General features: G+C 35.7%; 1 protein-coding gene, 1 long non-coding RNA gene and 5 other non-coding genes across 7 annotated transcripts in view; 1 reads left to right on the top strand and 6 right to left on the bottom strand.

Moving 5' to 3' along the window:
* LOC6582634 (myeloid zinc finger 1) overlaps positions 1–2,390 on the bottom strand; it is a 26,284-nt gene extending 23,894 nt beyond the window's left edge. Inside the window, exon 1 of the mRNA XM_044009489.1 lies at positions 2,229–2,390. The gene's annotated coding sequence lies outside the window, so the exon portion shown is untranslated. The remainder of the gene's footprint in view (positions 1–2,228) is intronic.
* Positions 2,391–4,094: 1,704 nt separating this feature from the next.
* On the bottom strand, positions 4,095–6,937 carry LOC122757539. The gene is made up of 2 exons (XR_006357602.1): positions 6,692–6,937; positions 4,095–4,180 (listed from the first exon to the last, which is right to left on the bottom strand). It is a non-coding gene; the product is annotated as an uncharacterized LOC122757539 (long non-coding RNA).
* A 14,085-nt stretch (positions 6,938–21,022) lies between these two features.
* On the top strand, positions 21,023–21,105 carry Trnal-cag. The gene has a single exon. It is a non-coding gene; the product is annotated as a tRNA-Leu (tRNA).
* A 1,393-nt stretch (positions 21,106–22,498) lies between these two features.
* Positions 22,499–22,570, bottom strand: Trnae-cuc. The gene has a single exon. It is a non-coding gene; the product is annotated as a tRNA-Glu (tRNA).
* Positions 22,571–23,789: 1,219 nt separating this feature from the next.
* Trnae-cuc lies at positions 23,790–23,861 on the bottom strand. The gene has a single exon. It is a non-coding gene; the product is annotated as a tRNA-Glu (tRNA).
* Positions 23,862–24,670: 809 nt separating this feature from the next.
* Trnae-cuc lies at positions 24,671–24,742 on the bottom strand. The gene has a single exon. It is a non-coding gene; the product is annotated as a tRNA-Glu (tRNA).
* Positions 24,743–26,978: 2,236 nt separating this feature from the next.
* Trnae-cuc lies at positions 26,979–27,050 on the bottom strand. The gene has a single exon. It is a non-coding gene; the product is annotated as a tRNA-Glu (tRNA).
* Positions 27,051–27,851: the final 801 nt, after the last annotated feature.

Here is a 27,851-nt window from a genome sequence, read left to right on the forward strand (position 1 = left end):
TAGAGCTGTGTGCGGATAAATTTAGTCTAAAGGAAAAGACGCTCGTAAAATAAATATTCCTGAAGACGAAATTCAAAATTCAGCCTCAGCACATAGATCTGCCCTAAGTAAAGCCCTCTTTTAGAAACACTAAAAACAAATACTACACTCTCTTCTACTCTCTTAGAAACACTGAAAACAAAACTACTACAATAAATACAATAAATAGCTTAATGGCAACTAGAGGGTATAGCTATATAGCTAACTATCGATACTTGACTATGAAGTTATCGATACCTAACTATAGAGCTGTAGAGGCATTGAGACTCAAGAAAATTGTCATGAACCAAAGTAAAAGAGAAATCAAATCGAAAGGATTATCGTATAAGTAATTGAGAGGTAATTGAGATAAAGGTTTTCAAAGCTTGGAGTTATTTTTACTAAGCTCAAATTTTTTATAACAAAAAAGTCTTAAATAATAGTATTAAAAAAACCTATTCAAATACTTTTATATATTCGTAATTTTTACTATGATTTTTAATGTTCAAATTGATTGAGAAAAAAATTGTATCATTAGAAAATCGAACTTCCATTTTCAACATTTTTTTTGCAGTATTTAAAATAAATTGAGCTACTGGATCAGCATTAGATTTAGTTAATTAACTAATCTAAGGTGACTTCTGCATGGTTTGCAGGCCACACACCCGCACACGCACATTATCAAGATACATCTATATAAAGTGGGTGGCAAATGGGGTATAAACCACTTGAAATTGCAGCTACTTGCAATGCGTGGGTGGCAGGCGTAGCAAATATCTATAATACGTACTGCAGACAGTCAGTCTCTTTCACACTTACGCACACAGACATGTGCGTGTGCGTGTCCGTGTGTGTGTGTGGGTGTGTGTGTGTGTGCAGACCACAGTCGTTGCTCTGTCATGTCAAATGGATGCTGAGTGACCAACCCACAAGCCCTGACCCCTCGCACGCCTCGCAACCCTGGACAGAGGCTCTGCTGCTGCCGCTGCTGCTGCTGCTGCTGCTGCTGCCATTTGCTGCTCAAATTGTATGGCGTCAACTGTACTTTTATGTACACGCACACACAGACACGTATGCCCATTTTTATGTACGAAATTTTATTTCAATTCATTTAAAAAATATGTGTAATGCTTCCTCTTTTTTGCTGTTCGCTCATCCTTTCGACTCTTGTGCTTCGATTTTCAATTGCCAGCCGCAGCGGCAGCAGTGCCACGCCCACTGACCACAGCCCACTGGCTCCACACAGCAGCGTTAACACTGGGGTGGGTGAGTGCTTGGGTGCCATGGTTATTTACCCTTTCTCGCTTTCTCCTCCCTCTGCCACAGTCGCTGCCTCAGCCTCTGTCGCAGCTCGCGCAATTTTTTCAATAATTAATTTTTTGCGCGTAAATGCAATTTGCATGTAGATGAGCCATACACACTTATACACACACACACACACACCCATTTATACATATATACACTGTATATAGATATATGTAAGAGACTCCCTTATATAATAGGCGTTTTCATTTTTTCATTGCCTGCTTTTTGGCGCGCATTGTCGCCATCTCTCTCGCACAATGCGCCGCTGACCACTGGCGCTTTATCTGTCTCGCTCGCACAGTTGATGCGTATTTTAATGCTTTGCATCAGTCTGTACCATTTTTTTTTTTTTTTTTTTTGTATGAACACTCTTATTTTTGCTATTAAATTGCGACATCAAAGAATTATATATGACAGTCCATATCGAGGGCTGTCAGAAAACTTTTAATTGACAATTTTAGGGGGTGGGGCAAAACTATCAAAACTATTAAAATGTGGATATTATGGGGATCTGTGGCATTATGCATATATTTGAGAATTACTATTTATTTATTATTATTTTTTTTTTTTTCTTTTTTGGTAGAAATATTAATTATTTCTCTATATATTTTTTTATATTTCTCTATATAAAAATATATTTTTGTATACGTACAAAATTTTATATTTGTGCTGTAAATTGTTGTACGTATATTTACCATAATATAATACAAATTTATAACTGAAAGTAAATTTCTAAAACGTAAATGAGATATATGAATAATATATTTATTAATTTATATTATACTTTATCTACAGTAAAAATAAAATATATATTAAATAAAGTATATATTTTTCATCCCTAATGTTATATGGATATCAAGTATACGTTGTCTTTAATCTTAAAAAAAAATAGGCCCGTTACTTACCAGTTGTTCAATCCCAAAATGTTTGATTTAGCTGTTCTTCTGTTCGTCTCTAATTCCTGTTCCAAGGATTATGTCGAAATGGGGAATGTTGTTTATGTTTTAAATATTTGTTTATTTGGCCCAAAAAACTGTTTGTTTTTAAATTCTCAAATATGTTGTTTTTTTTATTATATTTTTAGGGTTGTGTGTTGTGGGTTTTCAATTGAATTCAATTTTCATGACGTTTATCATAAATGTAATACAATTTAATATATAGCTTAAAATGTTTTTATTTTTATTTTTTGTTTTTTATTTTTTTTTTTCTGAATGGTTTTTTATTGTTCTTTAATTTGCTTTCTGCACTACGAATAATTTATTTACTTTGAAAATTGTTTAAAATTTTTTTTTTTTTTTTTTTTTTTTGCCACGATATGAATATTTGCCTTTAGTTTAAATTTTTTTTTTTTTTTTTTATGATATATATATTTATATATATGTATATATATATATTACCGATATATATATCGCTCAAACTGTCTCGTGCTTTCCTTAGCCAAAACACACACTAAATGGGGTTTGAACCCTTTTTCATAATTTTTGTTTTTCTTTTTGTTTCTCCTTTCTTTCGCCTCGTTTTTTTCACTTTTTCAGTTCACCTTTTTTTAGTTTTCATCAAAGTTTTGAAAAATTGTTTTTTAGCTTTTGCTTTGCTCAAAGACTTTTTCAGAACATTTTCTTTTTTACGAACGTAAATTTAAAAGACGAAAATTGAAAAACCGTAACACAAAAGTTTTTTTTATAAATATTTTAGTTCTTTTTTATTAATATTTTTTAATGAGACACAAAAAATTTAACAAATTTTGGCTATTTTGTTTTTGTTTGCTTTTGATATTGGTTTTGCTTTCTGCGTTTTATTTTTGTTTGCTTTTGCTTTTGGCTTTGGAATTTGACTTTTGATTTCTTATTTTTGTTTTCCTTTTCACTTCTGCTGCTGATTTTTTTCGGTATTTTTCTGTTTTCTGTTTCGTTGCTATTTTCTATTTTGGGTTTTTGTTTTGTTTTTATCTGTCTCTATTTTTTGCGTTTGTTTCAGTTGCTGTTTTTGTAATCGGTTTATCGGTCTATCGGTTTATATTGTTGTTGCTTTTGTTTTTTGGTTATTTTTTGTTTGTTTTAAGGCTATTTCGGTTTCGTTTCGATTTGTTGCTATTTTTGTGTTGTTGTTGTTGTTGCTGTTTCTGTTGCTTTGTTGGATTGGTTTTTGTGTTTGGTTTTATTTCGGGTTTTGATTTTTGTTTTTGTTTTTGATTTTCTTTTTTGTTGCTTTTATAGTTTTATTTCGTTTACAGTTATGTTATTTTTCTTGTATTTGCTTTTATTGTTACGTTTCACTTTCTATTATTATTTATTTTATTTTTATTTATATTTTGTATTATAAATTGTTGTTGTTGCTTATAATGTTGTCGGTTGGTTGCTGTTGTTTGTTGTTGTTGCAGTGGTTGTTGTTGTTGTTGTGTAGTAGTTGTAGTTGTTGTTGTAGTATTCCAAATTTTGTTGTGAATTTTGTTTGTTAAATTTTGAGAAACTAACTAAAAATCACTTTTTGTTTTATTTTCGCTTAAAACTGAAATAAAACTTTAATATATTTTTGCTTCTGCTCTTTTTCCGTTTCTTTGTTGTTGTTGTTGTCGAAGATTTTTTTTTTATTTTTATAAATTATATACAAATAAATTGTTAGAATGAATAAATTAAAAAGTTATTAACTGATTGCACATGAGTTATATTTTATATTATAGATTATTATTATTATTACATTTGTAATTGCATTATTATGATGATTTAGTCTTAGTATTATATCATTATTTCGTATTATTATTGTTATTATTATTATAATTAACAAAACAATATTTTTAATAAGTATCAACAACGTTTTAACGTAATCTTTAAAAATGTTCCAAACAGTCAAAAAGCACCTGTGACGAGAAAAGAACAAAAATCGATTAGACACATTTTTTTTTAAAGCCGTCGGCAATTGTGAAGGCCGACGGCACTTCATTAATGTATTTGAATAATAATATTCTTTATGTTGTTTAACATTTTCTAACAGCTCTAAACAATTTATCAGTGTTTCAACATTTTCTATGCCCAATTCAAATAATCGCATGTTATCGTAATCGATATCATTCTGTGTGCCTTTGCCTTCACTTCCTGTTTGCCAAAAAAAAAATAATTCAGACACATGGCGAGCGCGCACAAATACAACCACAGACAATTTGTTCTCCCATTCTCCTGCTCTCTTTGAATACACAATAAACGAAACGAACTAAGCCCCAGAGGCATACGCAATTGTCTAAGCTGGGCGCTCCGGAGAGCGAGTGGCAGAGAGAAAGAGCGCGCGCCACTGGCAGGATAACGGCGTAGACAACAACAATAAAACAACAACAAGGAGCCGAGTATTGGAAATTCAAAACTAAAAGCGAACAAACAAAAATTTCAAGTTCAAAACGCCGCTGTTTGTAAAAATGGGGGTGGGCCTGGCTGACTGCGCCTTGAGTGGCCAAATAGCAAACAAATAAAACGTATGAAGCATTGCGGTAAAGCAAAGGCAGGGCATATGCAAAAGTGCAAAAACAAGCACACACACACACACACACACACACAAATTGTGATACAATCTAAGGCAGAAAAACAAAGAGCGAAATGTTGAACGCGCTGCCGCCGGCGATTGCAGGCACATACACACATACTGATACACACACATACAGCCACACACCTTCAGCCAAAGCAGACAAATCTGTCAGCTAAAGAGCGCATTTGCATTTAAATACAAGCGATTAGATGACGTACAATGCTCACGCACACACACGCACACATACCTATATATTTACATATAAACATATACAGACCGACATTTGTACTTATGGGAACAGTTGAAATAGATGGGCGAAAAATTGGCGAACCGCAACAAGCCATGAATAGAAGATACTCAATCACTAGACAAATCCATATACAAACAGGCACACATATATGTACATACATATGTATGTGTATGTGTTTTGTCATTAATTGAAACTGTTTTTCTGTACTTATTTTTAGAACTCTTGCGCTCCTCTCTCTTTCTCTGTTTCATTTGGTTTAGCACATTTTCATTGACTTTTTATTTGGCAAACAAAATAAAACTTATTTTCAAATGCATTTTTGCATTTAATTGTTTCAAACACTTTTAATGCTTATGGCTCAAACTATTTATAAGTTTTAGGTACTTTATACACAATTCGGTTTTTTTCGTGTGAATTTTATAACTGTAACTTGTATCTTGTATATTTGTTTAAAAATAGTCTTAAGTATTTTATTCACAATTGCAATGCAATTTTATACATATTTTTGTCAGTTTTATACTTGAGATACTTGTTGAGTATATAATTTAAACAAATCTATATTTTTATTTTGACAAATGATTTAGATATTATTATTATTCATGGTCAATTTTTAATTTTTCACTAACTATTTAAAGTTAATTTTTAAGATTTTTTGACTTAATCATTTTTATTTAGAGTATACTTGGTATATGTTAAGAGTTTTTATAGTTTATATACAAGATATGTTAGATATGTTAAAAGTACACAAATGTTTTCTTTGGATCTCTTGCAATTAAAATATATTTTAACTTATGATCATATGTTATATAAATTTAATCATAAATTTTTATTCTATATATTAAGGCATTAAATGTTTGTCTTAGTAAAATTTTGCAGTTTTGATTTATTTATATCTATATATCACATCCGCGAATTTGAGTCTTTCCCAATCCTTATAAGCATGTTGTACTGTTCTTTAAACTGTTTTTGAGTAGTTCTTCACTTTTTGGTATATATAGAGCTATTTTACAGTATTATTTAAGACACTTAGAGTTTTAACAGTATTATTTTTAGAACTCTTTTCAAGCACTGTTTCACAATTCAATATCCTACAATTCCAAGGTCGTCAATCAAATAAATATCTCAATAAATACATGCTTAGAACTCAATTTTATGCACTTTATCAATTTCAAGACATCCCTCACACACACACACTCACGCAAACATACACCCACACTGAGAAGATATTTGTATAGATAGATTCGCAACACTCAAGTTGAAGAAGGAACGAAACAAAACACACAGTAAATAAATAAAACGGACGAACGAGATGAACAACGTGAAATGTAGGAAATGAAACTAAGTGTATCCCAGAGCAAAGCTGATGTATCGGCATCTCAGCGTCTCGGCAGACGCAGCAGAAGACGAGAAATTGTAAAGCGGAATAAGATGAAGATATGCAGACAACAGCAGAAACGGCGACACAGAGAATCAGTACACACAGAAAACAGAGCACAGAGCACAGAACACACAACACAGAACACACTGAACAAAGCGAAGACAAATTTAGCGCGAAAATGTTGTTGACTGAAAAGTTTTGCGCGACGCGCGCTCTACGAAACGCACCGAAAACGGCCAAAAAGATGAATATGTGCAAAAATCTTTTGCATACGCTCAAGAACCCCATGAAAGCGAGCGGCCAAGCCAAGCAGCGCCGTTGACGTTGGCAGCGACAGCGACGCCAACGACGACCGCAACTGGGAGAGCGCAAAAGAAATGGAAAAATACGAGAAAAAAAATCATATATATTTGTATGTGTATATATATTAAGCTAGCGGGGTGTGTGTTGGGGGCGGCTACAACGACGACGACAGAGACTTTGAAAGAGCTTTTTTACAGACGCGCGCGCTCAGACCGCAAAAACGAAACGAAATGAAACGAAGCGAGCGCAAAAAGACGACGATGACGACATCCACGACGCTGCTGCGGCCCCCACAGACACACAGGCAGAGAGATACTCACAGCAAAAGCAACGAGAGCAGCAAGACTCGCATGTGCACATGTGAGCGGGTGTGTATGTGTACGTGAGAGAGCGCACAGACAAAGGCAAACAAAGCGAATAAAAAGCAGCACTGAAAAAAGTTTTTTGCAAAAAGGCAACTTGGAGGTGTATGCATACATGTATGTATACTTATGTGTGTGTGTGTGTGTAGATATACAATCTGTTGTCTGTGTTGGAAACTCTCTGTGCGTGCTTGTCGCGCGACTGCTGCTGCTAACGCGCGCGTCGCTGCTGGCGTCGCGAGTCTTTGCTGTCAGTTGGAGGCAAAGTTGTTGGTATTTTGGGTGGCTCCACGACGAGCAGCGCAGAGCAGAGCAAGGGTTCACATTAACAGCGCCGCTGTACAGGCTGTTTGTGTGCATGTATTTGTATTTCTGCATGTGTGTGTGTGTGTGTGTGCAGTTGCGACAGGTCTGACGTCTGAGCAGCGTCTCCTCTTGCGCTGTTCCTTTTGGCGCGCAGCGCGTGAAAGTGTTACGATTTGAAAATTGCCAAGCTTAGAACTGGGTAAATCAAGTGCAACGCAGCAGGAGCATGTGTCGGGGCGGGACGAGGCGACTGGGTCGGGGATGTGGCGCGCCTTTTAAATTTTTGACATGCCACGTGCTGCATGTTGAAACGAGGCAGGAACGAGCATAGCAAGAGAATGCCAGCTGGAAATGCTGTTAGGAGTAGCTGTTAGAAAAAAAAAATAGAAATACATAAATGGATAGATGCCATAAATGTGAAGAATGTATCTCACATGTGACTTTATAGTAACTATGTGCTTCAATAGTATCTTAATTCATTTCAATTTAAGATCTTATACTTTAAGTATCTGATTATATCTATATTTAAATTGAACAAAAAAATAATATATTAGAGAGGAGTCAAAATTTCGTTAACTACTTCTATCTTACGAATTATTGACTTTCTGCAAGATTTACGCATTTCTTTTTAGGATAACCTGATTTATGTTTATCTGACTAAAAAATTACTATAGATAATTATCGATTATACTTTAATTTTCACTCAATTCTATTCAACTATTCCGTAAAATTTCTAAGATCCAAGTGACATTTGCTTCAAATGTCAAAAATTGTCGATTTCTCTAAGCAGCCCTGGGAAATCTATTTAATCGCATAACACTTGCTTCAACTGCCAGATCCATTTGTCACACAATTCGTAAGCGAGTTCAGTCACACGACCCAGTCGATAATTGTAGCTATATATTATATTATATAGTTGATAATTTGTCGTAAACGAGAAAAAATTGAACAAAGTGTAAAAACTGCAAGTGAATCGTAACTCAAATTGAAAATGGATCCCAACGAACCAACTACAGACTGCATCAAGCGCGCCGTGGAGCAATGCAGCAAGATTGAGACCTCGCTGGCGGGCTGCCTGAAGGTGCTGCAGCAGAGCTGCCTGCCCAATTTGCCGGACGTATTGGATGGACGCCAGACGCCGCCGGATGAGCTGTCGCCCGATCGCAAGCTCAGCTACACCGTATGCGAGGGCAAGAAGTCGCCCAATCTGATCGAGGTGGACGAATTGGGCGATGTGCCCGATTCATCCAATATGAAATATATGCTGAAGTGCGCCGATGTCAAGCTGCAGAATGTCCTGGCATCGCAGCAGCGCATCATCCAGCAACTGGGCGACGTCCGTGACATCCTGCTCGAAAAGGACAAGCACACAGAGGAGGCCTACAAGCACCTGAAGCTGCCAAGGGATTAGCTCAGCTCTGTAGTAAAACAGTCGACTTAAAATGAAATAAAATTTAGTTATTTGGCTAAATACAGTAGACATACTTAATGATGGACAGCAGGGCATGCTAAAAAACTAGTTTCAATTCTGTGAACAAATTTACAGAGTGTGAAGAGAGGGGTATATACCCCATAATGTCTTAGAAAGGCGCATATATTAGACGCACTCTCTGCTTTAAAGCTCTTTAGCTAATTTATTCCAGCCCAATTTAATTTGTTATAATATAAGTCAACATTCTCTTTATAAGTAAACATGTTTTTGCACTGATAATCGTCATCTATATAGACTTATCAAAGCTATAGAAAAACGAGAGGCACAAAAAGTGGCATGATTAAAGCGCCCTACGGAACAGATTAGGCAGATATATGTGTGTTTGTAGGACACTGCGGCATGAGTACATTATTGGATGCCCTATAGCAAGAAAATGCGGCAGTGAGAATTGCATAGAAAGGCGTAAAAAACTGAACGGTTGAGGAAACAAATACATAAAATATATACAAATATTTTATTATATTTCTATATATTAATTATTAATATATTATCATTATTAATTAAAATGATAATAGTATGGTTTATGGAAAGGCATAAAATTCTTTAAAAATATTTAATTTTGCTGAATATATTTATAATATCAAATTAAAACACTTTAAAATGTATAAAAACAATCACAAATAAATAAAAGAGCGAAACCGTTATGAAAATGCCACAAATTCTTATATTTAATATAAAATTATATTTTTAACATAAAGTCAAGTAAATTTGAAAATCACATAGAGAGGCGTTAGCAAGTAGGCGAGCAAATGAGTAACAGGAAAAACATAGGTCAATCAATTTATACAAATTAATGTTTTCTTTATTGTTAGACACAAAGCTCACCCTGAGATACACATAGAGAGGCATTAGGCAGTAGGCAACAGAGTAGGGACTAAAGCAAAATCTAAATATTTTCTATAGAAAAAAAAAATAGATCTGTCTTTATGCATTTTGTGAGACAGTGAGTCACTGATCACATAGAAGACTACAGTAGTCTCTGCCACAGAAAAGACATTCGCAAGTTTCATATACGCAATATTCAGTAACTTTATTTTGTTAGCTAAACTAAACTTAGACAGGGATGAGAAATCCAAAGCATTTGAAGGACAAACGGTCACGGAAGCCAAATGTGAATTACCAAAAATGTACTCAGATCTTTGCCACTAGGAATACCGAGAAGGTGCCGGCAGACAATCGGCAGGCACTGTGGGCCTTTCGATGCACACGTCTCAAGCTGCTGAGCATCCTGCGCAGGCACGAGAAGATTGCCTCGATACTGAAGGATGTGAAGCATCGCATCGAGCCGATACAGTTTCTGCTGAGCACAGCCGAGGAGAGGAGTCTGCTGAACGCCAATCGAATGATGCCCAAGTCGGGGCCAAATCGAATGCAGCTCTGTGGCCTAAAGTGCTTGAAGCTGCCGACGAAGATTAGATGCTGGCTGCGGCTTCACCTGGAGGAGTTGAATAGTATGGATCTGCTGGGAGAGCAGAGCTATGCCCAGGAGCTGAAGCTGTCGGCCAAGAAGCAGATGCAGCAGGAGCACGATGAGCACGAGGCCTGGAAGGTGTTCCTGAACGATTGGCATAACCAGGATGACATCAGGCAGTGCAACAGTGAGTGGCAGGAGAAGGGGACAAATCAGGTAGATCAGGCAAATCACTTGGACGACGTTAAGCAAGACGATTGGAAGAAATTATTGAGTGGTTTTAGCAATCTAGATATTAATCAAAAAATTGATCTATTGGCAGAAAGCAATGCCAAACGTGAAGCACCCGAAGGCATCGGCTTGGCTAAGACACACGATGCCAGGGAGAATGGCGATTGGGAAAATATATTGAATGACCTGAACGATTGGTGTGATCAAACCGAGCCGGATGAAATTCTAATTGATGCTGATGCTTCAGTGTTGGGTAATAATATCTCGAATAAATCATAATAAATGTACGTACATACGTCGCATGTGCCTTAGCTAAAAAGAAACTAAACATTCTAAACTATGAAAAGCGGCAACAGCGCCAAATATTTGGCGCCAACAAATGCTGTGACACATGCATGCAAAAAGGAGAGCGAAGTGTGCATGGTTATGTGTGTGTGTGTGTTTGTGTTTGTGTGAGCATACAAAAACATTTGCCGGCTGTTTAGTATTTGTGTGTGCCGGCACAAAAAAACGCCAACGAAAACTGGCAACAAAGCATACGAAAAACATCAAAGCTTCTACTCTCCCGCTCTTCGGCTCGCGGGCGCTTACGCTCTCTTCTTCTCTCTCTCTCTCTCTCTAGCCAACGACAAGTCGGTTCTGTTGCGCTCGCTCGCCAGTTAGAGAAATTTTGCGCAAATAGACAGCACCAGAAATAGAAGCAAGCAAAAACACTTCACCCACACGCACACATATGCAAGCAGCAAAGAGTCGTGCAAATGAAAAAAAAAAAAAAAACTACTTGAAATAGTTGTACACACACACTGCGAGCATAGAGAAACTTTTGTTGTTAGCTTTTTGCGTGCATTGGCATTTGTGTCTGGCATATTTGTTGTTGTTATTGCGCTTTGTGCTCTTCTCGAGCGATTACCTCTTGGCCTCGGCATTCAGACAACTACACAAAACGAAGCAGAAGACGAAGAAGGCGACTCGCGCCAGCAGAGAGCGCCTTTTAATTGTGTTTTTGTTATCGCAATTGCTTTGCGTGGTATAGGTTAAGAACAAGCTTTTCCATGCACACAAGCAAACATATACACTATATGTATGTATGTATATGCAGTGTCAGTTTGTATGCATATTTGCAACTGTTTATAGCCCGCATGTGTATGTGCATACATACATATTTATAAACAGCTGTGATAAGGCGCCCTTTGTCTTATCTTATCGCTGCGACTCTGCCTGCTCCGACTCTTATTCCTTTTGCGCTTCGCTTTTTGCAACAAATTTGTAAAAACAAAAGGAAATATTAGGTCGCTTTAAGAGCTCGCGAATACAAAAACAAAATACGAAAAAAAAAAAAACATTAAAAAATAAATACAAAAGCCGGTTTTGTTTTGTTATCTTTGCAAATGAGCTTGTATATGTGTGTATGTGGGTGAGCTTTATCCATGTGTTTGTGTGTGTGCCGGTTAGGGAGCTTTATGCTTTGTTTTGTATTTGTGTGTAGCTTCGATCCGGTTTTGTTTTTTGCGCTGCTGACTACACACACACACACACAGAACAACAAAAAAGCTAACTTGAAACGAAGCGGGGGCGGGCCAGGCGGTCACAGCATATGCTCCCAATGTGAGAGGCAGCTCCATAAACCGGGCGCGCAGACAACCCAAAGCCGAAAGAACAACAAGAAAGAAATGGAACGGCAATAAATATGAATTAGCCAAAAATGTTTTTTGTAGCTAAATACATATGTATGTACATACATGCACAAGTGTACATACATGTAAGCGAGTGTGCGAGTGTGTGCTGTATATATAGAGGGCAACTAGACATGGGAATTCCCAAATGCCTTTCGATATGCGCAGATTGAGCTGAGTTGAATTTCGGCAACTACTTTAAGATATTTAAATATTATTAATTGACTGCTTGACGCAATGACGGCTTGACGAATATTTCGCTAGTAAATAATAATTAATTTATTTAAAAATTTCATTTAAATATTTAATTGTATTAGGCAAATTTATGACAATTAAATATACAATTATTTGGAAATTTAGCCAATAGTCCACGAATAAGTTTCAAATTTATAACTAAATTGAATTTTTCTTTTAATTTCTATGTTATAACATGATTTAATATAGAAAAAAAAAACATATTTATGTAGATCATATTCAAAATATTCTAATTAAAAATAAATGTTCAATTACAATTAATACACATAAAATGATTTTCATAAATGTATGTATATATATATTAATATACATTCATACTTAAAAAAGATAACATAATTGAATCATTTGTTAAGTTATATTACAATTTATTATTTATTTATTTTAATTATTATTATTTTTTAAAACTAATATTAAATTGACTTTTTCTTTCTAAAATGGCTTAAATATTGCGTTTAGTTTTCTAGCTTTAGAATACTGAACTTTTCAATTTTTATGCAAATTTTGTTCATTTCCAGAATTATTTTTTTCTCCATCTCTCTCTTTCTCTCTTTCAAATGCCATTTGCCATCAAAGAGCATCAATGGGCCAGCGGCAAAAATACAGTTACATACAAAAACCATTTTAAATTTACCTGCTATATGCTGGACATGCATGTTTGTGTGTGTGTGCGACTATGTGTATGTTTACCATAATTGTAATTTGGTATGAAAGGGCTTTTCATTTAATGTAACACACACATACACATACACACACACACATGCGCGCGTGAAGTTTTGGTCATTTAGCATTGACCACACAGCTGCCGTCCGCCGCCCAGCACCCACAGCACTCATCCCACGCCCCACACTCCACACTCCCCCAGCCCATGGGGAGTTTTGGCTAGCACAGGCACAGCTTATGCTCAGCCCTGTGCAGCATATGCAGATAACAGTAAATGGTGCGGCTTTATATGCCAGTGGGCACTAGCACATATGTACACACACACACACACACACACACACACACATGTGTGTGTGTAGTATGTAAAGGGCGACAGTTTACAGTTTTTTTTTTTTTTTTTTTGTGTGTGTGCACTTATTGTTGTTGTTGCTTAATTTACAGCCTTATGTCACTTTGGTGCATTATACTTTTCATTATCGCGCAGCAGCACCTAAAAGTGCGAGAGAGCGTGCGAGAGTGAGCGAGAGAGAGAAAGACAGATAGAGAGCGTAAGAGAGCGCGCACCCATTCGCACTCTGTCTAGCTTGAGCGATGGCACATGTGTCTATCTCCTTTGTTAATGTCGTGTGTATTGAAAAACAAAAAAAAAAAGAGCAACAAAAAGAGTAACAACAACAACAACAACAGCCACATCAACATCAAAAGGAAATGAGTTTTCATTTAGCGCACACAAAAGCGGAAATGAATCGAAATAAATAAATAAATGCACCTGCAGCACCTCCCAGCGCAGAGCGCCCACACTTACTGATCCCATCACCCCAGCAGGCGCTCGCCCCTCTCTCTCTCTCTCTCTCTCTCTCTTTCTCTCTGTCTGGCCAGTGCAGCATCTGTGCGAGAGAGAGAGAGCTCGCCAAAGGCACATGCGCTCTGCCATTAAGAGAGAGCGCACAATTGGGCAAGAGCTAGGCTGCCCAAGCGCTTGCTAGCTCGCTCGCACACAGCTGCCGCCCTCTCTATTGCACGCGGCGTGCATTCAACCCGGCAGAACAGTAGCAACAGCAGCAAGAGCAGCAGCAGCAGCTGAGGGCAGCGACGTCAGCGACAGCATCAGCACCTGACTCACGCCCCCTTGCGCAACCCTTTGCCCCATCACACACCCTTTCCCTCTTCCACCCCCTCTCCACCTCTCTATCACACACTCTTTTTGGTCGTCGTCTCGCGGCGTTTTCATTTTCGCGCTGCATTTCGTCGTCTTCATTTTCTTTGCTCGTTTTCTACCGGCGGGCAAAACTCTCACATTGTTTTTGTTTGTTGTTTACCGTTTGTCGTTTTTGCCTTTTTTCCCTATGACGCGTTCTTCAGCAACGCCAGCCCCGGCCTCGGCCCCACCCACCTCTTGCCCTTTTGGCTGACTCTCCGCTGTGCTTTGCTTTGCTTTGGCCTTATCAAAACTTTTTGGCGCTCTCTGTTTTCTAGTTGCCTCTGCCTCCCAGTCACGCCTCACCCTCTTCTTTTTCCTTTTCCGCCTCTTCCTCCGCCTGCTGCTGCTGTTGCTGCCTGCTCAGCGCCGTTTTTATGTTTTGTTTAGGTTTTTTGTCGGCGCTGCTTTTACTTTGACTTTCATTCAAGACGACTCTTCGACGCCCTGCCCCCCCCCCGCCACGCCCCTCGGCTGTCTATCGTTGCGCGACACACAAATGCCAGAAACGAGCGCCAAAAACTCTCGTTGCGAGCAAAATAGATCACAAAATGGTTAACAAAACCGCATCCTGCCCTCCGTTGGGGTCGCTTAGAATATGAAAACAGAAACATAGACACACACACACACACACACACCTACACACACATAGACATGGCCGCACACGGAAACAATTTTCTAATGAAAATTAAAGTGCGAAACGTTTTCAGCACGAGTTGAAGGCGACAAACTTAATTAGAAATTTATGACTAGATTTAATATTAAATGGGCAAAAATTATATATTCATAAGAAATTGAAATTCAATTTAGATTATATTCTATATGGAATGCATTAAATTTAAAATGAATGCTAGTTTACCTATATATAAAATTTATATTCAATAAACATTTGTGTCAAAAAAATATATATAAATAAATATAATATAAGTTAATTAAATTAGAGCAAACCATTACAAAAAAAAATAAAATTTAGAATTGTTTTAACATATAAAAAAAATTTATAATCTTTAAAAAATAAAAAAAAATATTAATTATAATTAAAATACAAAACTAAATTTAAATTTAAGCTCGACTAAAATAATAAAAACTTATTATGTCCACATTAAAGTTTAAAATTGATTTGAAATTATAAAAAAAATGGTTTTATAATTAAATTTAAATTGTAATTATATGATAGATTGAAAATTGTAATTAATTCTCTTTTTGTGTCTCAATTCATGTAACTTTTAAAAAGAATATTTTTATAACTAATTAATACAAAATATTTAAAATAAAATGAACTTTAAAAATATTATTTATATAGTACATTCTAATTGATAATATGAAAAATGTCCTTTCAAGTAGAATCGACCAGTCTTCCACAGATAAAAATTATTAAACTCAAATGTTGGGGTAGCAAAATTTTAGATTTAGTCTTATTCCAACTATTGCTCAGCTTTAAACAATTTACTATCCTATCATATTAAATCATATGGTATTATATTATTTATATATGTATATAAATTTTTGTTATAAATATATATTCTTTATAAAAATTAAAAAATTAAAATTTTATAATAATATATATAAATATGCATTTGAATTTAGATAAAGAATTTTTTCCAGAACGATTTCTGTTATTTTTTCGTAGCTGAAAATCATCTCAGCTGAGCAAAATATACACTAAACACTTCAACTATTTATTGTTTTAATTAAATACCTAAAATCCAAATAAAAAACTAAATATTCATCTATCTTAAACACATTCTTTAAGCACGGCATATGGTCCATGTAGTCACAAGTCGACTAATACTTATTATGTATCAACTATTCGATATGGGCATACCAAAACTTTGATTAACTGCTGGATCAGTTATGGATTTCGATAATGCATATAATAAGAGTGTAGAGGATTACGCCTTTGCACAACGTTGAATGCTAAAATTTTGAAAACATTACACTGAATCTACAGATATTTTTGTATAAATTTTCCTTTTTGGTTAGATTTTTGTGGACGAAAAGAACCGAACGGAGATTTTTTTTTGGTTTGTTTCGAACGCGTGTGCAGAGTTTTCTAAACTAATTTTGTTAATCAGTTGAAGCATTGAGCGCAGCTAACTAAAGCCAACAAAAACAAGAGTGCAAATTGCACAGAGGGGGTTGGGGTTGGGGGTGGGTCAAAAAACCACAAAATAGCGAAGAGGACGACGTCGACGTCGTCAGCGTAATAGAGAAATAGGAATGGGCTGAATGAATAGGGGTTTTTTTTCAGCCTGGACTTTAGGTGCATTAATTAGGGGTGGCAGCAAAAACAAACACAAACACAAATACAAACACAAACACACACAAGCACACACACACACACACACACAAACACACACATAGACTAAGCGCAGCATTTTAGATGAAAGCTTTGGCTGGCATGGCGTATGCGCAATATTTGTTTAGTAAACAACATTTCACTCACTTTTCGCGTTGATTTTCCTAATTGTTAAGGCATTTTATTTTTACATTTTGTTTTTCATTGTATTTTTTGGGGTTTTTTCATTTTGGAAAATTAGGCGAAAATCATATATACATATAGAGAAAACTGATGCGACTAAACCGAAAAGTTTTTGAATGTGTGTTGCTGTTGACAAAGCATTTTCGAAACTGAATTTTTTTATGCTGCGTTACGCAGTGCAGCAACAAAATGCACAGCGACAGGCAACAACAACAACAACAGCAGATGTTGTGCGTGTGCCTTTTAAAACTCATTATGACTTGCAGTTGCAACAAAACCACAAAATGTGGGGCCGAGCGGCCGGGCGGGCGTTTGTTTGATTTTCATTTTATTTTATTTCATTTTTGTTTTTATTTAAATTCATTTCATTTATTTTTTTTTGTGCTGCTGCTGCTGCTGCTCGACTGTCAATATAATTAGCAGCCCTATAATTGCATGCCCCCTGCCACGCCCACCCAGCCCACTGCTGCATTTTTCACGCACACGCAATTGAAATTTGTTTTCTTTTTTTTCTCATTTTATGTATGTTGCATGTTAATTTATACGATTATTTTGTTGTTGCAGCATCATCAGCATAATCAGCAGCGGCGGCGGCAGCATCAGCGGCGGCAGCCACGCATTTAATGCAACTCTCATTCCAGCTGGCGACTCCTGCTGCCGCCTCTGCCGCTGCCTCTGCCGCAGCTACTGCTGCTGCTGCTGCGCGCATGCTTCTCATTCGCTGTTGCAACAGCAACAACAAAAACTGCTTTTTTTTAAATTCTTTTTTAGATGCGTTTGTGTTGCATTTTTTATCGCGCAACAATCATTCACAATTGAGCTCTTGAAATTGTTGGCACATTAACAGCTGCACGAGGTGAGTGAAGTGTGATTGAGGGAAAAACTGCAAGAGGAGAGGGGTAGAAAAGAAGAGAAAATTAGGCTGAAGAAAACTGAAGATGTAAAGAAATGGATAATGGATACATCTATTATATAGCAGGTATATATTATAAATATTTTAAACTAATTTTAAAGACAAGCAATATGGGAATAGACGAAAGCTACTTATAGAACCTTAATCTGAAAATTAAATTTATTATTATGCTCTATTTCGATAGTTATTATATTCTATTATATGCAGCATATTTGGCTGAGCAAGAGATGATTTTTTTTTTTTTTTTTTAACAATTTTATAAATTTGATTTTTTTTAATTTTTTTTTTTTACATATATCAAAAATATTTTTAAATATTTTTAATTTACAATTATCATTTATTTTAATGTTATTTATTTATTTTTCTTTCACAATTACAATTATAATTTACAATTTTTTTACTTTATTCTAATTTATTTATTTTGCTTCATATATAATATATTTTTTTATTTAATAATAATTTTTATTTTAGTAGAGTAACAACTCTATTATATATATATTATATAGTATATATTAATATTATTATTAATATACTTATTGCAATATAAAATATAAAATAAAAATATTCTAATATACTCATTGAGGCCAAACCTCTTCAGTCAACTGTGAATGATATTCACTTCGCATGTCGCCTGATTCATATATACGCACATTAATATTATTTTTTCATCCCGCTGCATTCTCCATAAAAAAGAAATTATAATGCAATTTATTATTATATTTTTTTTTCGCTCTTACCCGCCTTTTTCCTTGCCCAAAAGGCCGACCAACCAAAATCCAACCCAATCCAGCCCAAAACGAACGCACGCAACGCATTTTGCTGCTGCTGTTGTTGTTGTTGTTGTTGTTGTATATTTTGTTTAATTTTTTCTTTTCGTGTATTTTAATTTCACATTTTTTGTTGTGCTGCACATTTTTTGCATTTTATTTTGATTTTATTGTCATTTTGCGTTTTGCTCTTTCCACGCAAATTTTCCCGCCCACAGGGCGTATACACAATATATTGGGCGTTATATTCGAGAGCTGTACATATTTAAATATATACATACATGGCTATTATATAAAACTATTATCAACTGCCACAATAAATATATATACAGCTATAAAATGTATATATAATATATGTGAATAGCCGAAAAGAAAAGACCTTATTGATTTTTATAAGTAAGTTTGCAGAAACATAGACTGAGAATGTCTATATTTGTAAATTATATTTTGCATGTCTAAGTATATCTAAGTCCAATTATATATTATATTTATAGTAATGCATATTGATTTAAATTATTTAAATACTTTACGATTCCTAAGACGATTTTTAAAATAATTTAAATAAATATTTAAAAAATATTTGCTTGATCAATTTCGTAATAATATTTATAAAAAAAAAAAAATATTTTTAATGATGTTGTAATGCTATTTTATTGATAGTTAAGTATTTGTTTCATCAAGTATTAAATAATATTTTTACCCTAATTTTTGTACACAATTTTTAATTAATTTTTTTTTTGTTTTTTTTTTTGTTTTAATTTGTGTAGTCATATTTCAAATTTTACAAATATCAATCTAGACCATATATAATATGACATAAAAGTTAAACATTTGTTGAAAGAATAAATATGCAGACATACGTTTTACTATTTTTATTTTATAATTCAATTTTTGGTAATTTTACAATAAAATGGATAAGAAATTTTGATATAAATCTCGTCAATCTAAAATATCATTGAATATATTTTGTTATACACATTTGAAAGTTCATTCTGACTTCTTTTATACTACACCCCTTCCATTTCATCAGCCTATCAGCCTTGTAATCTACATAGAGAATCGAAACTAAATAAATTATTATTAATATGCTGCTTGGTAAAGCCATTTATAAGCCTTCATTAAACATTGTAAATGGCTTTTAATGCCATTAAAAATAATGCATGGCCATAGGCCATATATGTATATACTTATATACTTATTTTAAGTATATAATTCATGCTCGTGTCCTATCATTGGCAATGTAATTATAGTTAATTAGCACGTTGAGTGTTTGCTCCAGGTAAATAAAATGTAATTTTTATGAATTGATAAAAAAGAAGAAGAAGAAACGTTCATTGGCTAATTGCAAATTGGCAAATGGCAAGCGTTTGCCACATTTATGTATATACATATATTATCTATATCTATTTGACAATATAAATGTAGCTATAATTTGCATAACTAGTTAAAAATTTGCATAATTCTATTGTTTAACGAAAAAAAACAAATTTGTCGCTCTTAAATCATGTGGAACCTATAATAAGTACAGTTATTTTCCATGTGGGTTTGGGCTACGCACAGCATGCACATGGAGAAACAGAGAGAGAGAGAGAGAGAGAGAGAGAGAGAGAGAGAGTAAGTGTGAGAATGAGATAGCGACACTGAAAGAGAGAGACAGAGAGCTGCACATATATACAGTTGCATACATATGTTATAGAGCATGGTACATGGTATATGGGTTGACATTAAAATAAATTTCTCTTTTTTGGCGCACATTTTTGTTTAATTTTTTAGCAAGTGTACGAAAACCTCTGCTGCGCTACAACTGAGGGTATATTGGGAAACCCACTAAAGAATATACTTAATATATATTACAATTATTTAATATACATTTAATATTAGTTACTTTAAGTAGAACTCGACTAACTTTAATGCAAAATTTCCCTGCAGGAATACCCCTACTCTATCCGTCATTGCAGTTCATAGCGCAGTCAGCTAGTCCCGATTGCATGCACTTTTTATTGCTTTTCGGCAATGCTATTCTTTTTTTTTTTTTAATCCCTGCGTCAAGTCTGATTAACCATGCCCACGAATGGGGCGCACGCCTCTCTGTTGCAACTGCTGCAATGCAGCCCGAAAAATGAAACAAAAACAATAAAGTTGGCGCATGTGAAAAGTTTTTGGATACACTTTTTTCTTTTATTATGTTATATATGTATATATGTGTGTAGTTATTGCATGCAATTGTAAATATTGCAGACAAGGGTGTTGCATTATTTTTGAACAGTGGGCAGCATTCGGAAATTAATCATAAAATGTAGCTAACACTTCTTTGACATTAAATCAGAATTCACATTTTTTCTTAACTTAAGTTGCGCATATCTAAATATATACATATACATGTGTGAAAGTAAATATTATGCCTATTTTAATTACTTCGAATTCGATTTCGAATTGTTTAACTTAATTTACATTGATATGTAATTCCCCCCGCTCATATAGCATTTAGATGCGGTGCGACGTTAAGTCAGGATGGCCGAGTGGTCTAAGGCGCTGCGTTCAGGTCGCAGTCTACTCTGTAGGCGTGGGTTCGAATCCCACTTCTGACAAGTTTTTTTTATTTCTTATTTATTTATTTTTATTTTAATTATTTATTTATTTTATTTTTTTTAATATAAATAATATCTTTACTAATTTTTAATAATCATTTTAGACGCTTCAAATCATTTTTACTTGCATTTTCGGTTTATTCCGTTGCCAAACTTTGACCAAAATTTTCGTCTGTGCTTTGCGCAGTTAAAAAATGCAACAAGAATAATTTTTTGTGTGGCCATTAAAACATATACCACACACTCACGTACTCATGTACGCACACGTTATGTACCCGCATATGTATTGGCATTGTTGCCATTTGCGAAAAAAAAAAACAGAATTGATTTCCATACAACATTTTCGAATGTTTTTTTTTTTGTTTTTTTTGTTTTACTTTGACAGCAAAAATTGCAACCCTTAAAAATTGTTCGCCTCTTTCACATATGCGAATTTTCGGGCCTTAATTTATATATTTTTTTGGTTGGGTTTATTTTTAATGATGCGAATTCGATGTACGCGAAATTTTTCATTAATACAAGCCTGTGTTTATTTTTGTTCGCCCGGGTGTGGGAGAGAGTGAGAGAGAGACAGGCAGCGGGAGCGACAGCGACACAGAGTCCAGGGTCCAGCTGCATTGAAACGCATCGAGTGGGGGAGTGCTGGGAGTTGGAGAGGTGGCGCCCAGACATAGGTAGGCTGGGCAGATTGTATTTGTGTAATGGACATGGGCTTTAAGTGCGTTATATACAGAGAGCAAGTAAATGAGGGTACGTGAATCGCTCGGTCAGTACAGACAGGATGTTATGTAGTCGTAGTACATGCGAGGACTTTCTGTGGCATCAATGCGGGGCTGTTTATGCATTGCGGTTGTTTTTTTCCTGTTTTGTCGGCCTGTAGAAAAATATTTTATGCATTGCTTTTATTTAATTTACCCAACACAGAACAATTTCTTGTACGCCTTTCTCGAATAATTCAATATTATATTCCATTGAATTTTCGTTAGGACTCCTGAGTACCTGTACCTAGACATAAGCCGCCAGCCCCCAGTCATTGATTCACTCCCTCACAGACGCCCGCAAAAAACGTGGCCAATCAAATTTCGCTCAACGAACTTTAACAATTCGCATTTGTCTGCATGCAGCAACATGTATTATGGGTAATACGCACTCGTAATTGGATTATCGGCAACTGAATAGCTCACAGGTGTTTCGCTGGGATGTTCAGACAGGTCCTTTGTGAAGTTGTCAATGAAGATTCATTACAGGTAAATCAATTAACTAGCTAATGGACAGCACAAAACTCAAATATAGATGAGAGTAAATGTGCGCAGAGGAAATACACAAATATTTAAAGTGTGTATGCAAATATTTAAAAAACATAAACAAAATATGAAAATAATTTAACTCTGTCTTCCCATACCGGGAATTGAACCCGGGCCTCCCGGGTGAGAGCCGGGTATCCTAACCACTAGACAATATGGGACGTGCGATCGCTTCCAAATTCATATTTATTCATCTACAATTATATAAAAATTATCGGATTTAGTATCCAATTTTTATACCCTGAACCCATTTTCAATGGGAAATCAGGGTATAATGGTTTTGTTGAAATGTATGTAACAGGCAGAAGGAGGCGTGGCAGACCCCACAAAGTATATATATTCTTGATCAGGGTGACGAGCTGAGTTGATTTGGCCCTGTCCGTCTGTCTGTCCGTCTGTCCGTCCGTCCGTCTGTCCGTCTGTCCGTCTGTCCGTCTGTCCGTATGTATGAACGCGTCGATTTCAGAAGATATAAGAGCTAGAGACTTCAAATTTTTTTTAAAATGTCCGTAATTACAGCGCGCATATCAAGTTTATCATTAAAAATCGATAACTCATCTCGATCTTTTTTTTATCGATAAAAAACCTTATCGAAACCCAGTTATAAAATTATATCTTCTACACCTTTATTGCTAGAGTCTCCAAATTTTTAATGTATGCTTATCTGCAATTTATACAATTTCGGTTTTTGTTAGAATTTACGCCCCACCTCTAAATTCACCCCCTCACCCTCACTTTTGTAAAAAGCGTATTTCAAATACTAGAGACTTGTGCTTTGGCAATTACATGCATATTCATGTTATAATCATAATCTAAAAGTTTCATGAAGATCGTACGTCCATAAAAAAAGTTATTAAACAATTAAGTTCTCATAGTAAGCGCACACTGCAGCTCATGTGTGTTAATGCGTGGTTGCTTGTGTGTGTATGTGTTTGTGTATGTGTGTGTGTATGTGTGTGTGTATGCGTTTGTGTATGTATGCGTGTGTGTGTGTATGTGTGTCTGTATGCGTGTGTGTGTATGTATGCCTGTGTGTGCGTACGTGCGTGTGTGTGTGTGGGTGTTTCTTGTGTAAGCTGAAAGTCGCGAAAAAGTATTGAAATATCTATTGCTCCAAGGGTTCAGGGGATCTCGTAGTCGAGCAGTCTCGACTAGAGCTTTCTTACTTGTTATATATTATATGCATACCAAAGTAAATATACTGCTTAATAATTTGTACATAGATGCTTATAAATGATAATGATATGTTATTAGTTACTTTTAGACAATCTATAAAAAAGTGAAACAAATAAAATATATATAAGGGAATTAACAAAATAAAATTTAAATAAAAAATAATACATTATTTGAGAAAAATAAAAAATCATCCACATAATTATTTTCCCATACCGGGAATTGAACCCGGGCCTCCCGGGTGAGAGCCGGGTATCCTAACCACTAGACAATATGGGAGTGGTGATCAGCGCTAGCCAAAAGTCATATTTAAGACTCACGCTCACGATTATAAGTATGCAAAAAACCTATAGATTTACAGAGTAAAGGCAAGTAGGCTTTTAGATTAAATTTGGCTTTCTAAAAATTATTTCATTTCTATTTTCACTTTATATCAAAATTCATCAATAGGAGATGCATAAACAAATTTTGGCAAGATTTTAAAGTAAATATAACTATGGAGTCATTTGGCTATACGACTACCCCTGATGAATTGATCCGACCAATCGATATATTTAATGACGCATTTGACTGTTACATGGATGCAACCACTCGGCGTGTAAAAATCATTGAAATGCGCATGCATATTATAGCTGATCACTATCGACAATATGCAAAACTGGCGAATGAAGTGAATAATATTTGGAGAGATTTGGGTCAGAGTCGCAACACCGCTGATTGTAGTGCTGATGCTAGTGCTGATGCTTATGCTAATACTAATGCAGATGCCAATGCTGATGTCATTACTAATACTAATGCTGATGATAATACTGAAACTAACGATGATCATACGCAAAGGGGACAAAAACACGATGAGCCCAAAAGAATGTCATTTTTTATGTCTAAAAAAAATGCACGCATTTGGAGGGAACGACTAAGGAAAATGTTACGATCGAATGAGATGAAATAGTTATTTTTATACTTTTACTTTATCATTTTTACTTATATCATTTTTATGCATACAAAGACTTTTAGATTTTTAAAGAATTTTCCGGATGTACAAAATAATAAACTTGTTTTAAAAAGTAGCTAATAATATATTGTATTATTTCCCATACCGGGAATTGAACCCGGGCCTCCCGGGTGAGAGCCGGGTATCCTAACCACTAGACAATATGGGATGGTTAATGCACTCTGCCCAGACGTGATTCTTATCATATGTAAGCACTCGAATCATACATCTTCCCATACCCAAATATATATATATGTATATCCCCGTCAATCAGTCCAAAAATATATGGATATTCACAAACAGAGTCTGATTGAATTAAACTGCCTTAAAATGCAAAGTGCAAAGTGCAGTCCCTTTCAATATTGGGAGCTCGAATGCAGTTGGTTAGGGAACTACGATGCGATGCGATTGCTGCACGGTGTGCGATAAGGTCTGATCCCCTATATACGCACATATGTAAACACCATATACATATGTATGTATATACTTGATGCCATTACATATGTATATGCTCGACTATATGAGCTCGGGCAAAAAGTACGCACATCAACGACAATGGCAACATGAAGTGCATTTTTCTGAATTTTTGTCTTTATCGATTTTTGGTGTATGTAACGCAATGAGCTAGAGCGAGATAGCAGTAGCCAGCAGCACAGTGTGCTGCAGCCAACTGCAGTCGGGTGCATGGGTGCGATAGAGAGAGAACCAATATGCATACCGTATAAACTGTAAATATAAAAAATGCAAATGCAGCCGAGCAGTCACAGGGGGGCAATCAGGAGGCAGCGAGTAAGCAGCAAGCCACTGGCAGAGCTCACTGCAAGGATGCAGCCACTGACGGCGCACCCAACAACCCAGCCACCCACCCGCACACTCACACGCGCACAGGTACACTCACTTACACACACACACACATAGTCAAACTGCTCCGCCCTCAGCGCACATTGCCGAAAAATGCAACAGACTAAAGGCGCAGCCGAAAAACCCAAATGCAAGCCAGCAAAGGGGGTTGCCACACGGCAATACACTGAGCGAAATTTCTGAACAACAAAATATGATGCCATATTTGGAATATGTGAGGACAAATTGTACTTTAATGAAAAAAACAAAAAACATAATATATTGAGTTAAAAATAGAATAATCAGATAACGACTCCTAAATTACACTGACCAAAATTTGTAACTAGCAAAGTTTAGTGGAATATTTAAAAATAAATAGATAGCTTAATTACAAGTTCAATCAATAGATTTATCGCCCAAAGAGCTAGACTGCAATATGAAATAGATAAGAGTTTATTTCGAAAATATGATATGACGAACGTTTAGGTGCCTAGACAAAAAAAAAAAAAAAAAAAAAAAAACAAAAACAGCAAATATTTTTAATACACTTAGCAAAATTTGTAACCTTCAAATTGAACTTATTTAACTTACGTCTATAATAGTTTAGAGAACATTTATATAAACTGCTTAAATGATATGATTCAATATTAATATATAATTTAGGCAAGTGTACTTCGTTCTATATAAGCATGCATCTCTATATACAAACATACATGTACATATATACATATGTAGGTATGTACCTGCTGCTTATCATAGTGCTACCTTACACCCCATGCAATATCTGGCAGCTGGCTTTGTGGATATACCTTTTCATGTTCTCCTCCAACGGCGGGCAACACCTAATGAAGTTGGAGTCCGTTGGCTGTCAGAAGCAATTGTTGCAGGTGGTGCGGGTGGCTCGGGTGATTGGGCGGTTGGGTGGTTGGGTGGTTGCGTCAGGTGTGGTGCTGGGCCATGTAGTCAGGTTGTCAGCAATTCAACCGCACAGAGACGATTGCCAATTTTAATGCATGCTGTAGTCAGGAGTCAATTGCAACAACAACAAAAGGCACAATGCGTCGACAAAGCCTTTTGCATTTTTAAATAAAAATTGCCAGGTACATGCTTTACGAGTCTGGAATGGGTGGGCTGGGGGGAGGTGCCTGAAATGAATGGCCATTTTGTAAATGAAGTTTGCGGTTTGTTACGTTGAAATTCCATGCAGATTGTACAATAAAAGAGGAAGAGGGAGAGAGAGAAAAAGTGGCATCGGAAATGAGAAATTGCAATATGCATATGCTTTGGCACAAAAAACAGGGGTGCAGCCGCCGATGAATATTCCAGCCGCAAAAAAATAGAATTTTGAAAGCCTAAAGTAACTTCAGATTGTCTAAATTGAATGCATGTATTGAAAGCTTATTAATTTTGGTAGTGAAGTGCTCTTCAATATGCCTCCATTGGTTAAAAGACTTGAGCTGATGGTCATTCGTCAAACCTTTCAAAACAAAAAAGTACTTCAGTATAAAATACTCATCATATCTATATATTTTTATAATATAAAAAAAAAAAAACCAGAAATGATCTTCCCATACCGGGAATTGAACCCGGGCCTCCCGGGTGAGAGCCGGGTATCCTAACCACTAGACAATATGGGATGGTTGTCTCAAGCGAACAAAAAGTTATACAGCAATCAACTAATTTACACGCAGTGCCTATAAATAGACAGAGCATAGAAAACTTTAGTGCAGCTCTGCTTCTTACGCATCAAAACGTAAGCTAGCCAATCACAGAACAAGACAAATGAAATGCAATAGCTATAAATAGACGGCATACACACAACAAGAGCTTTGCTGTGCTCGCAGTCTACGCATTGAATAATTAAAAGCAAAAACAATAGCAGCAACAAATTCGCCGCTGGCCACAGAGCGACAACAAAAACGTAAAAGCTTGACAAAGAGCCGAAAGCTATAGCAACAGAAAGGAAAGGGAAGGGGAAGCAGGCATTTATATGTTGCATTGCTTAAACGAAGGATTCTTACTCACACATCTGCACATATGTATATCTGTGTGTGCGAGTGTGTGTTTTTGTGTATGCATGTATGTATATGCTTTTTATATGTAAATAAAATATTGAAATTTAGCCTACGGGCTTATACGAATAAATATGAAACAATAAAAACGGAGGCGCCGCCTCAAACAAACCCCGGCATTTGCTCTGAATAATCAAGCCTGAATGTGCAGCCCAGCAAGGGGTACGGGCTGTGGGTGTGGCGCAGGGTATGGGGCAGGCTTGACTGTGCTGCATAAAATAAAGTAAAGTGCCGCACTCGACATATTGAAGCATATTAATTAAAAACATTTTCATTTATTAAAAGAGCAAGAGCCTGAATACCAAACAGGGGATGATAAGGGTAGCAACCGAAAAAAAAAGAAAGAAGAGGCCAACAGGCGCGCAG

Source organism: Drosophila mojavensis, unplaced genomic scaffold (genome assembly GCF_018153725.1).
Source record: "Drosophila mojavensis isolate 15081-1352.22 unplaced genomic scaffold, ASM1815372v1 contig_74, whole genome shotgun sequence".
NCBI classification, from domain to species: domain Eukaryota; kingdom Metazoa; phylum Arthropoda; class Insecta; order Diptera; family Drosophilidae; genus Drosophila; species Drosophila mojavensis.